We start from the raw sequence: 14689 nt of genomic DNA, 5'->3' as shown, positions 1-14689 counted from the left end.
AAACATCTGCCTATCCTTCCTCTATGTGGGTATTTATCACAAAAGGAGGGGTTATATTTTCAAGTATAAGAATAAGACCTATGTCTCATGAGTTAGATGTGTGCTATGTACTGCAATTTGACTTGTGTTAGATCCCTGTCCTTAAAATGGTTGTCCCCCTAATATGCAAGCTATTCTTCTGGTGCACAATGCCAGGTTGAACGATAACACTGACCCAGTGGGAAAGATAAATTGATGACAGGAAGGACCACTGTCATCTGCATCCTTGCAAGCTTATCATTCATGTGCCTCATCTGATTTTGCTACTTCTTCTTGGTTCCCTCTGTGGTGTGTATGTACACCACCAAAGCATTCACACTGTCAATGACGTCCAATTAGATGGACACATTTTCCACTCCACAGTGAGTATGTGGAGGCAGGTTATGTACTTCATTTTAGTGTTCTACTACAGAGGTTGCTACAATGTCTGTTTCATCTACAGGGAATGGGATGATCTGCATCTTTCTAGATATTAATAGATCTTGCAGGGCACTGGCTGTAAGCTATACACAACATCATAATGGGAAGTGGGAAGAGCCCTGACTGTCAGATGTTTTTATGATCTTTAAATTGTGAAGCCTGGTGTGATTTATTGTGTCTAGGTGTGACAATTCTGTTTCCTGCCACTTGGGAATTTTATGCAGCACATGCATAGTAATATGTAATACATTTGGCAACATGCAGAATTTTAAGATCATAATTTTATTTGAAGTAAAATGACAGTCATAATTTGAGATACACATCGTATATTTAGTCACAAGGGTGCACAGTCATGTATGTCTATTCATTTTGGAAACAAACCCTTAATTATATGGACGGCATTTAGGGGTTGTAGAAGAGGAAATCACCTTTACATTTTATGACAAGAACTTATGTTGAAAACAAAGGATTTTAGTTACTACATCGTAAAAGAATGTAGAAAATGTGTAGATAAAATAATATCATTCGTATAAGTAATATAAATTGTGATTTACTGAAAGAAATAACTGTATTTTATTAATGTGTGTTAGAAAAACGTGCAAATAAAGTTTACCTCAAACTTGAAAGAATTACTAATAAAATGTATCAATTCTATGATTGATCCTGATTATAATACTCATGTTTAATAAAATAATTTTCTTTGTGTGTGTAAACGTGTACACCGAAAATGACAAAAGAAAAGAAGGTGCTACAAATTTCTAATTAATGATGCTTCAGTGAAACGTCTAGAGAATTTACTTCATATACATATAAATCGTATTTGTTTGAAACAAAATCTCAGATGTATAATCTGAAATGAATTTACATGTTGGTACTTACAAAAATTATAAGGACCCTATACTGAGACATATTTTTGTAATCCTACTAAATGATCCTAAGTGTATCAGAAGCTATGCAAAAAATGGTGGCATCTTCATGATCTCCTATTAATGTATGCTTCAAATGTAATATGTTATGCATTATGTTACCCTAAATTAATATGGGCCTGAATGCATGTGTAAAGTTTTCTGCTCCGCCAATCTCACTGTTTCACTAGAGAATTCCTCAGTTTAACAAACTATGTGCAATAGTGTTTTTCTTACTGAGTTCACACTTTACTGTATGAAAGTTTTTGCTACATCTTTGTTACCATTTCAGGACATCTGCCTGGGAAATGTTCCTGTTAAACTCTCTCCTATGCTCCAGCTAAAAGAGCATTGTTCTAAGTTTCACATGCTGGATGACCCTTGACCCGGTCACTCCACTCCGCACGGCCCCCGTGTGCCCAGATTCTGCTGCTGCTGCCTTCTTGGCCTCTCTTGCTGCCGCCTCTCCTTAAGGCCCCTGCTCTCCAGGCTTGCCCAGGCTTGCCCAGGCTTGCCCTCGCTCTCCCGCTCCGTCTTCCCGCTCTTTCCACCCCCCCTTCCGCTCCCCGCTGCTGCTCTCATGCGGTCCCGCCCCCTTCTCTTGGCACCCGCTCCCCACTCGCCACCCCGCTCCCGCCTCCCAGCTGCTCCTCCCTCCCACTTCGCCATATATGGCGGGGACCGCGCAGCGGGCGCGCTGATTGCGCGTCGAAGGCGCCCCAAAGGCAAGCCCGTCTACGCCCATCCACGCCTGGACCGCGCCAGAACCCCTGGACCCCGCCGGAGCCAGCCAACCCGACAGAGATACGACGCCGCCACCCTCCACGCACTCAACACCGGCCGACAGCCAGCCTGCTACCAAGCCAACCCAAAACGCACCCACGGAGCATTCACCTGCCACGCCTGCAACTTCACCTGCACCCGATCCTGCACCGCACCCACCAAGCCAGGCTCCAGCAACGACCACCTCAAGTGCATCTTGCTCAACACCCGCTCCATCCACAGGCACGCCGTCGAACTCTGGAACCTTCTCGACACAACATCACCAGACGTCGTCTTCCTCACAGAAACATGGATGAACGCCCCCTCAGCTCCCGACATCGCCATAGCCATCCCGGATGGCTACAAGATCGCCCGGAAGGACCGCGTCAACCAAGCCGGAGGAGGCATCGCCATCGTCCACCGAAACACCATCCGAATCACGACCAACTCCGATGACACCCTCACCACCGCCGAAAACCTTCACTTCCAGATACACACCGACCCCAAGACCACCCTCAGAGGCACCCTCGTCTACAGACCCCCGGGACCACGCACACAATTTAGCGAAGCCATCGCAGACTTCGTCAGCCCGCACGCCCTTACCTCCTCAGACTACATCCTCCTAGGAGACCTCAACTTCCACCTGGAGAACAACAATGACAGCAACACCGCCACCCTGCTGGACAACCTCGCCAACCTCGGACTCAAGCAACTGGTGAACACCCCCACCCACATCGCCAGCCACACGCTTGACCCCATCTTCTCCTCCAGCAAGCACATCTCCTTCAGCCACTCCACCGGATTGCACTGGACAGACCACAGCTGTGTCCACTTCAAGTTCAGGAGAACCATGACCCACAACCACCCTCAACAGGTTCCACGCAGAAGCTGGAGCAACATCACCGCCGACCAGCTCACCACCTCCCTCAGCCAGAACCCCCCCACCAACACGACGGACCCCAACGAAGCAGCCCGCAACCTCAGACAGTGGCTCACCAACTGCGCCGATGACCTCGCACCACTGAAGAGCCCCCCCAGCATACACGGCAGCAAGAAAGCCTCCTGGTTCACCAACGACCTCAAAAACTCCAAGAAAACCTGCCGTACCCTCGAGAAAGCCTGGCGCCACAACCAGACTACAGAAAACATGATAGCCCTCAAGAACGCCACCCGCAAACACCACCAACTGATCCACACCACTAAAAGGACCACATTCAAAGAACGACTGGACAACAACTCCCACAAAAGCAAGGAACTCTTCAGCATCGTCAAAGAGCTCTCCAGCCCCAGCGCCTGCAACAATGACATCACACCCTCGCAGGACCTCTGGGACTCACTCGCCTCGTTCTTTCACCGCAAGATTGCCGACATACACAACAGTTTCGGTGCACAGACCGCGCACCCTACCACCGATCTGGCGCCCCCCACCACCACCCTCTGCACCTGGACGACGGTCAGCACCGAAGATACCACCCACACGATGAACACCATCCACTCCGGTTCCCCAACCGACCCCTGCCCACGCCACATCTTCAACAAAGCCGACTCCATCATCGAACCCCAACTCTGGAACATCATCAACAGCTCCTTCGCATCCGCCACCTTCCCAGAGAGCTGGAAACACGCCGAGCTCGGCGCCCTCCTGAAGAAACCCACCGCGGACCCCACGGACCTCAAGAACTTCCACCCCATCTCGCTCCTCCCCTTTCCGGCCAAAGTCATCGAGAAGATCGTCAACAAACAACTCTCCGCCTTCCTCGAGACCAATGGATCCCTCGACCACTCGCAGTCCGGCTTCCGAGCAAACCACAGCACCGAGACCGCCCTCATCGCAGCCACCGACGACATCAGGTCCCTGCTCGACAACGGGGAAACAGCTGCCCTCATCCTCCTGGACCTCTCGGCAGCCTTCGACACCGTATGCCACCGCACCCTGATACAGCGCCTCAGCAACATCGGAATCCAAGGAAAGGCCTTGGAATGGATCATCTCGTTCATCGCCGGCAGAACCAAGAGAGTCCGCCTTCCCCCGTTCCCGTCCGTGGCCACCGAAGTCATCTGCGGCGTCCCGCAAGGATCCTCGCTCAGCCCCACCCTCTTCAAAGTCTACATGAGCCCCCTCGCAGCCATCGCACGCCAAAACAACCTCAACATCATCTCCTACGCCGATGACACCCAGCTGATCCTCTCCCTCACCAACGACCCCGCCACAGCCAGAGCCAACCTCCAGGAAGGACACTTTCCCTACTGTTGCACTGAGTGGAGTGAAAATAGTAAATTTTACCTCTCTGCGATCCAAAATCTTTCCTACTGTTGGTGTGACTGGAGTGGGAATTGTAAATGTTACCCCTGTGTGATGTTACAATTTTCGTACTGTTGTATTGCCTGAAGTGGGAGTAGTAAATGTTCTACATTCTTAGTACGACACTTTGTTTACTTTTGCAAAAATTGTAGTGGTAATAGTATATGTATTAAATGTAATATCATTTTATGTGGTTACAGTGTATATATTATATTGCTCATTTAAAATTATATATATAATTATTAATGTTTTTAATGTGCAAAAATAGTTTTATTAAACTGTGAGATATTTCTGTTGTTCACTCTTTTATTTTAATTAAAATGATTATCTTTTTAAAATATTTTATGTTTTTGGGATATATATATATATATATATATATATATATATATATATATATATATATATATATATATATATATATATATATATATATATATATATATATATATATATATATATTATCTACTGGCGGTCGCCAGTAGATAGTTATAGTTAGGATCGTGTTTCCATAGGAAATCTCAAAATTCTATTTTGAATAACTTTGGCGCCGGTTGACGAATCCTCGCAAAATTTTCAAAACTAATGGGGCGCTCCGTTCAGCTCCTACCCTGAAAGTCTCGGGGTGATTCGTCAAGCGGGGGCCGAGAAAAAGGGGGGGTCCCAAAACGCGTTTTCCCCATGTATTTTTCCATAGGACCTTTAGACAGAGCTACAGCCCGAACGGCTGAACAGAATTACTTGAAATTTGGCAGAGAGGTAGCCATAAGGTCAATCAAGTGCCTTTCGCAGGTCTGGTGTAAATCTGTTCAGTATTTCCTGAGAAAATAGCATTTAAAAGCATATCAATATCTATACGCGCGTAGGGTGCGCGCACTGTGCAAGCCCTGTGCGCGCACCCTGCCGTGCGCGAGCGTAATTCTGATTGGTTGTTAGATGTCAGTAAACATTCAAATCGGTCGAAATCAGGAAGTGTCGGCCGCCATTTTGTCTGTCGCACTGAAAAGGAAAGGTGGATACCATGAATAGGGGGCAGGGTAGGGAGTTCTTAACCCCCTAGCCATTGTAAGGGGGTCACAGTAGGAGCACGAAGGGGAAAAAAAAGATTTTCCTTTTTTTTTAAAACATCGCGAGGTGTGCGCACTCTGCGCGCACCCAAAAAAAAACATTTAAAAAGATAGAAATAAAATCACGTTTAAGTGTTTAAGATGTTAGGTGGCTCTAAAAAGAGCCCTTGTGTTTATTGAGTGTTTTTCGGTACCTACAAGTAAGTACCGATGCAGAGTCTAAAGTTCAAGAGGAAGACTGTTCCCTTCATCATTGAAATGTACACCGTCTCCTCTATAAATATCTTGCATGTTGTAACGCAAGTTGTTGTGGTATATAGAACCCATACCATAGTCTCTGAGGAAAGCAGAAACAGACTTATTGACGTGCTTTCTTGCTTTGTCAATTTGCGGACAAAATTGGTTGGACCAGTTCCACTTTTGCCTTTGGCATATATTAGAATATACAAAGGCAGTTTGTGGAAAAAGTGACATCAATTGCAGAAAGGTGTCCTTAATAAGCATTTCCAGACCTACCCCAGTTAAAGTGCCTAGGTCATTACCACCACAGTGCACAATAATAAGGTTAGGCTGTGGGAGATGTAGAAAGGTTTTCACCAAAGGCATTAATTGGTGTCACTTTAACCCTCTCTGACCAATCCATTTAATGTCTACATTTGGCAAAGCAAGGTCTTTGAAAATACCTCTTTTTTCTGCATACTTTTCACTCCAGAAGACATAGCTATGACCTACAATCCACACTGTGAACATCTTCCAAGGAGAACAGGATGCACTCAGGAGGTGTCTTTCAGTAGAATGGCAATATGAAAAGAAAGACAGTTGAAAAATGGAGGCATACATACTTTTTTTAATAAAAAGAACTCATTGGCTGATTCAAACCATTTTACAGTTAAAACTAGGCTGTATGTTTACATTTTTAAAAGCATGTTTTGGATTGGTACAGAAAAATGTGTTCCCACTGAAAATTACTTTGGATTTGCTGTTAGGTTTGAAAAGTCAAGCACTCTTGCTCTTTGGATTTGAAACATTGTGTGCTGAACTTCTGACCTCTCTGCTCACACCTGTGTTCCATGAGCTGTTGCTATGGTAGCAGGCAGAAGTCATGTTGGGGGAAGGGATGATTTGGAAAGGGGTTGAAAGTTGCAACCAATAGAAATGTGTGATTCCATTTTAAAAAATGTGGGAAGGACTGTGATTTTACATTAACATGTATATGTGGGAAAAAAGAGAGGTAAAAATTGCCATTTACTGTTTGTGGAGAGAGGAGAGAGGTGTACAGCTCTGAGATTCTGGCTCTGATAATCTGCGGTTTGAGTGCCACATTTCTTTCTCAACTAATTAATTTTAAAGGTGAGTTATGAGTTTGAGAGGGGAAGTATGTGGTGTATTTTGATATAAATAAAAGAATTGTCATTCTTGTTTTAAAGTTGTGTTTTACATTTTGTGATTTAGGAGAAATTTAACTGTCTTGAACTAGTAAGATATTATGGAGTATGTCTTCACTGTAAGTTAAGGTGTACTGGTATCACTGAGGAATACTGTTTTGTGCCTAGAATCACATCATGAGTCTGTGTGCACACAGGATTTGTTGTCAGAGATTTAATTTGTATTGCTCTTGTTCTGTTAGCCTTGCACTCGCAGAAAAGCGGCAGTTTGTTTGCTTAAAGTGTGATGGTTAGCATTCAGCAGAAATTAGTTACTCACAAAAAAGAGGCAAATGCAAACACATTTGAAAATAGCATGGTACATTTTCCTACCACTTTGAAAGTGGTGTTTTACATTTTATGTTAAGGAAGATATTTAAGTGCCTTGAACATGTTAGATATTATGGAGTATGTCTTCACTATAAGTTAAGGTGTACTGGTATCACCCAGAAATACTGTTTTCTGCCTAGAATCACACCATGACACAGTGTGCACACAGGAATTGTTATCAGAGATTTAATTTGTGTTGGTCTTGCTCTATTACCCTTGCACTTGCAGGAAAGGAGCAGCTTGTTTTTTGTAATACATGGTCATGGTGTCAAGGAGGTGTTAGGGCATGTGCTCTTTTCTGCTTGTCTAAAATATAAGAAAAAAGTGTCAGGCTGTCACAGTAATTTTCACTTACTCCACCACAGTACGAAATGTGCTTTCAAATTGCCAAAGAAAATATCGCTTTGTGCCTAGAATCACACCATGAGTCTGTGTGCACACAGGAATTGTTGTCAGAGATTTAATTTGTGTTGCTGTTGTTTTGTAAAACTTGCACTTTTAAGAAAGGGCAGTTTCTTTTTTTCAAGTGTGTTGCTTAGCACTCAGCAGAAATCACTATCTGAAAAGTGTGTGGCAAATGAAAATACATTTGAAAATAGCATGGTACTTTTTCCTACCTATTTAAAAGTTGTGTTTTACATTTCATGTTAAGGAAGATATTTAAGTGCCTTGAACTTGAAAGATATTATGGAGTATGTCTTCACCATAAGTTAAGGTGTACTGGTATGACCCAGGAATACTGTTTTCTGTCTAGAATCACTATTATCAAACAAGGGGGACAAGTGGGCTTTTTAAGAGAGGTCCAGCACACAGGCCCAATTAATCAGTGAGAATAATAGAGTATGCAGTTCCTCAGAAACAAAGGGAGAGAGAGAGTGTCAGGAAGAGACTGTGTAAGGAGGAAGGGGAATTCCTCTGGTCGGAACTAGGGTCCTCACACACCCAGCAAGCTAGGTGTCATGCTTCATCATATGGACCTGCTCCTCGTCGGGACGGCGCTGCAATCCCCGACGGGCACCCTTAAAGGGGCTCTTTGGCGGAGATCTTTAGTTCCTGGCCGTATGATGTGGTGTGTGTGAGGGGCCTAGTGGTGTAGGTGTGGATGTGTGTGAGTGATTAAAACAAGTTGGATAGTCCACAAACAGGACTTTATTTAGGAAAGGCTATCCACTTGATTAAAAACAGGAAACAGAGTGGCAGCTGACTGACGTTAGGGTTCAGCTAAGCTATGCTCTTCTGTGATGGTCAACATGTTTCATGCCTGGTGGTCTCGTGATCCATGGCAATTCTTCAGGACCTAGTTATCAATTAACTATCCACACACTGTGGGGAGTACAATAGTTACCTGCCACGTGTATTATGGGACAATGGTCTCACCATATGCAAGGGGGGAACCTATGTCGGTGTATATCCCTGCTTCTGTCCGTATTCGTTGCGCCCCCCGTAACACCAGACTTCTGGTGTAGTCAATGTTGTTACCGGGACAGGCCGTTTAACCTACCCTTGCGCCACACGAACCGCCACTCTGTTTCCTGTTTTTAATCAAGTGGATAGCCTTTCCTAAATAAAGTCCTGTTTGTGGACTATCCAACTTGTTTTAATCACTCACACACATCCACACCTACACCACTAGGCCCCTCACACACACCACATCATACGGCCAGGAACTAAAGATCTCCGCCAAAGAGCCCCTTTAAGGGTGCCCGTCGGGGATTGCAGCGCCGTCCCGACGAGGAGCAGGTCCATATGATGAAGCATGACACCTAGCTTGCTGGGTGTGTGAGGACCCTAGTTCCGACCAGAGGAATTCCCCTTCCTCCTTACACAGTCTCTTCCTGACACTCTCTCTCTCCCTTTGTTTCTGAGGAACTGCATACTCTATTTTTCTCACTATCTAGAATCACACCATGAGACAACATGCACACAGGAATTGTAGTCAGAGATTTAATTTGTGTTTCTGTTGTTCTGTAAAACTTGCACTTTCAGGAAATGGTCTGGTATCACCCAGGAATACTGTTTTGTGCCTAGAATCACACCATGAGACAGTGTGCACACAGGAATTGTTGTCAGAGATTTAATTTGAGTTGCTGTTGTTCTGTAAAACTTGCACTCGCAGGAAAAGGGCCTGGTATCACCCAGGAATAATGTTTTGTGCCTAGAATCACACCATGAGACAGTGTGCACACAGGAATTGTTGTCAGAGATTTTATTTGTGTTGCTGTTGTTCTGTAAAACTTGCACTCGCAGGAAAAGGGCAGCTTGTTTTGTTCAAATGTGTTGGTTAGTATTCAGCAGAAATCACTATCAGAAAAATGAGAGGTAAATGGTAACACATTTAAAATCAACAGGGTAGATTGTCCTTCCACTCCTGCAATGGGTGAGGTAGTTCCTACATGTACAAAACTCCAATTAACCTTTACCAAACATGTACTCTTACACACATATCTGCAGTCTTCATGCACTTGTAAAAGTCTCCATGCAGATCTCTCTTGCAACTGACAATATACAGTCTCCAGAAACACACTGTTTGCACACGTGCAGCAGCTTCTCCTACACTCCCATGCATAATACTCAGCTCTGTGTTGTGTTTCAGATAGCAGTGTGTAACGCAAACAGATTGAATGTCACCAAGGCTCTTTTCCTTTGCTCTACTCTAATCACTCACCCTGTAACACATGCTGATGGTCTCAAGTAGCTATTAGGACATGTGCTCTTTTTTGCCTTTCTAAAATATAAGGGAAATGTGTCAGGCTGTCTCAGTAATTATCACTTGCTCCATCTACAGTACTAAATGTGCTTTCAAATTGCCAAAGGAAATATCGTTTTCTGCCTAGAATCACAGCATGAGTCTGTGTGGACACAGGAATTGTTGTCAGAGATTTTATTTGTGTTGCTGTTGTTCTGTAAAACTTGCACTTTCAGGAAAGGGCCAGCTTGTTTTGTTCAAATGTGTTGGTTAGTACTCAGCAGAAATCACTATCAGAAAAATGAGAGGCAAATGGTAACACATTTCAAATTAACAGGGTAGATTGTCCTTCCACTCCTGCAATGGGTGAGGTAGTTCCTACATGTACAAAACTCCAATGAACCTTTACCAAACATGTACTCTTACACACATATCTGCAGTCTTCATGCACTTGTAAAAGTCTCCATGCAGATCTCTCTTGCAACTGACAATACACAGTCTCCAGAAACACACTGTTTGCACACATGCAGCAGCTTCTCCTACACTCCCATGCATAATACTCAGCTCTGTGTTGTGTTTCAGATAGCAGTGTGTAACGCAAACACATTCAACGCCACCAAGGCTCATTTCCTTTGCTCTACTCTAATCACTCACCCTGTAACACATGCTGATGGTCTCAAGTAGCTATTAGGACATGTGCTCTTTTTTGCCTCTCTAAAATATAAGGGAAATGTGTGAGGCTGTCTCAGTAATTATCACTTGCTCCATCCACAGTACTAAATGTGCTTTCAAATTGCCAAAGGAAATATCGTTTTCTGCCTAGAATCACAGCATGAGTCTGTGCGGACAGAGGAATTGTTGTCAGAGATTCTATTTGTGTTGCTGTTGTTCTGTAAAACTTGCACTTTCAGGAAAGGGCCAGCTTGTTTTGTTCAAATGTGTTGGTTAGTACTCAGCAGAAATCACTATCAGAAAAATGAGAGGCAAATGGTAACACATTTCAAATCAACAGGGAAGATTGTCCTTCCACTCCTGCAATAGGTGAGGTAGTTCCTACATGTACAAAACTCCAATTAACCTTTACCAAACATGTACTCTTACACACATATCTGCAGTCTTCATGCACTTGTAAAAGTCCCCATGCAGATCTCTCTTGCAACTGACAATACACAGTCTCCAGAAACTCACTGTTTGCACACATGCAGCAGCTTCTCCTACACTCCCATGCATAATACTCAGCTCTGTGTTGTGTTTCAGATAGCAGTGTGTAACGCAAACACATTCAACGTCACCAAGGCTCATTTCCTTTGCTCTACTCTAATCACTCACCCTGTAACACATGCTGATGGTCTCAAGTAGATATTAGGACATGTGCTCTTTTTTGCATCTAAAATATAAGGGAAATGAGTGAGGCTGTCTCAGTAATTATCACTTGCTCCATCCACAGTAGTAAATGTGCTTTCAAATTGCCAAAGGAAATATCGTTTTCTGCCTAGAATCACAGCATGAGTCTGTGTGCACACAGGAATTGTTGTCAGAGATTTAATTCATGTTTCTCTTGTTTTGTAAGACTTGGACTCGTAGGAAAGGATCAGCTCATGTGATAGGATTTGAAAAGTTGAAAAAAAAAATTGTAATGAATTAAACTAACATAAAGGTATTTTTTTTTAGTTTTTTGCAGGTATTGCTGAGCAACAGTGAAAAAATATAAAGATGCCTATAAAGTCAAGAAAGAGAAAAGAAAAGAAACAACAACTATATTTGAAGACAACTGGTAAAAAAAAAATAGGAGGAGAAGCGTGTGTTGGAAAACAGAAAAAGTCTTCTGGTAAGCAAACTAAAGAATTTTTAAAAAATATCTTCCAAAAAAAAAAATGATCGAAAGATAAATTCAAACAGTGTTTCAAGTACAAAACAACAACAGAGTCGACAGCAAAAACAAAATGCTAATGTAGACTCAGAAGTAAGAAAGAGTGACTTAACACGGAAAATAGATTTTAAAAACATTTGTCGAAAAATGTTTCAGAGAAGAGTGATGTTAAATTTGCTAAAGGATGTGAAAAAATATAAGAAAAAACCCAAATTTTATAAGAAAAAGAAATTAATTGAAAGTATTGTTACCAAGGCATTAGAAAAAAAAAAAAAACTATTCATTTTAATTTTGAACAGGATGCGTAGATTAGATGAATTAGTCAATGCAATGAAGTCACAAAGCAAAAGAAAAAGAGAAGTCAAAAAGAATAACTTTTGTAAAGTGTTCTTAGGAGAATGGAAGCATAGTTCAAGTACTGAACCATTTTTTAATGAAGAGAGTTATCTTCAAAGTAATAGTTTGTTGCATGCAGTTGACACCAATGGAAGAGCATATGAAGTTAAGGATGGTTGTGTAATGGAAAAGGAGAAAATGGTTCCAAGAAATGAGGAAGAAGTGATGGCTGATGAGGTTATGGGGAGACGTCCTACAGCCCCAGTGTACACTTGGAATTGTAGTAGTATTTGTACTGTGCGTCAGGAATCTATTGATAAATTACGTGACTTTCTAAGAGAATATAGTAAAAAGAGTGTTAAACAGAAAATTAAGGTGCTTCAAAGACTAGATCCATGCAGAGTGAGAGAGAATACTGGTTTGCAAGGACATTCTCTGGCTTGTCTATCTAGGAAAGTGTGTCAAAGTGTTTTTCACCATTTTAGGATGCTAGCTGTTCATCATACTGAAATGAGAACGTTTGTGAGAACATTGTATTTTGCTAAAAGTCCAGCACTAAAGTTGAATGAGTTGAATAATGCTCTGTTCCGTGGATCTGTATCAGATGTAGTGAAGGTTACTGATGAGATTCAGTTTTGTTACTTTGGTCCAGAACAAGAAAGTGCAGAAAATGACACAGTTATTGATGAAAATGTGGAAGAGAATGTAGAACTTACTGTTAGTAAAAATTTTGAAGATGAAATGACAAAATTTGCTATCACCTCTAATGAAAGACCAAATATTACTTGTATTTGTTGCCGGAGAAGCCATTACAAGATTCAAACAAGGAATGTTGATCTGTATAAAAAAAGTGAAAATGAAGATAATTATAAGTGGAAAGATTTTGCAACATATATATTTCTGGAAAATTGTTTTGATTTGGGTGAAGATCAGCGTATTTGTAAATACTGTTATAACAAGTTAGAATAAAATAGAATGCGAGCAAGAGCTGTACATAATAAATTAGAATTGGTTGAAATTCCTCCAGAACTTTCGGATTTAAATACGTATGAGTCTATACTCATTCAATGTGTCCATCCGTTTCAGACCATAGTGCGTACGGAGCCAAAAACAGGTAAATTACCTTCTTCGGATTTACAAAGAGGTTTAAAAGGAAGAGTTGTCTATTTGCCATTGGATTTGAAAAAAAATATGGAAACAATTGATGCAGATACTTTGGAAACTGAACCATTAGTTATTCTGGTTAATGGTGTACCTACAAAGAATAAGAAAATTTGGCAGGAGCTGGTGGATGTACGAAAAGTACAAAGAGCAAATTGGTATTTGAAAAAAAATAATAAATGGTATGAAGCCATTTATATGGATGAAGATGAAGAAGAAATAGTAGAAGACACAGGAATGCCAACTGGGCAAATTGAAAAAGTGGATAAGTCAAAAGAAGAAGAAATTTATGAACATTTCAGCATACATCCTCTTTATTCTAAAGAAGTTATGGGAAACGCTATTGATCTGTTTCAGATGAGGAAAGCAAAAGGAACTCCTGTGAGTGTATGGGAGGAGAGCTTGGAAGCTCGTTGTTTTCCCCAACTGTTTCCTACAGGAGAAGGTGGACGATATGATGAACGTCCAGTACAGATTCCTGCTTCGGAGTATCGGACTACAAGATTATATGCAGAAGATCCCAGATTTCGTCAAAGTATTCCTTATTTGTTCCATCTTTTATTTGAAAGTGACTTGTCTGCACTATCTTATGCAGTAAATCACATATTAAAAACTGGAGTACATCTACATAATGTATCAGCAAAGGACTTTCTCAACAAAGTGCAACAGCGAGATGATCATTTGGAATCTCAATTGATCAATTTGAGGGCTTGTCAGCGTGGAACTAATGAATATTGGTACCAACGCCATGGAGAATTGAAGTGTATGTTACGGAATTTAGGAACTCCTACATGGCTCCTTACCCTGAGCTGTGCTGAGTACGCTTGGGATGATTTACTGGATTTTCTGCGAGAGGCAAATTCAAACATTGAAAACATCCAATACAAGACAGCAGGAGAATTGGGCTCATTAGATCCGGTTAATGTTTGCAGATACTTCAATCATAGATTTGAGGCTATGATGTCCTTCATCTGCAATAAAAAAAATCCACCTCTTGGAGAAGTTGTGGATTTCTTTTGGAGAAAAGAGTACCAAGCAAGAGGTGCTCCTCATATTCATATGCTGTTGTGGATCAAGGATGCCCCAAAATTTGGAACAGATGCTGATGAAGCAGTTTTATCTTTCATTGAAGGATATGCAACATGTGCTATACCTAAAAGCACAAAAGAGAAAAACTTAAAAGAGAAAGTTTTACGTTTCCAAAGTCATCGGTGTGGAAAATACTGTCGACGAAAGTACAAGAGTAAAGATAAATTCTACACAAAATGTCGATTTGGATTTCCACGACCTGTTCTTTCAAAAGGAAGAGTCAACAGTTTTATGTCAGCTGTGCGACATACTATTACAAGAAAATCGCCTAAGAATACCTACAACCTAAGAAGAAAAGAAG

This window comes from Triturus cristatus, chromosome 6, assembly GCF_964204655.1.
Source record: "Triturus cristatus chromosome 6, aTriCri1.1, whole genome shotgun sequence".
Taxonomy (NCBI): Eukaryota; Metazoa; Chordata; class Amphibia; order Caudata; family Salamandridae; genus Triturus; species Triturus cristatus.
The sequence above is the reverse complement of the archived record's forward strand: the minus strand, read 5'-3'. Positions refer to the sequence as shown.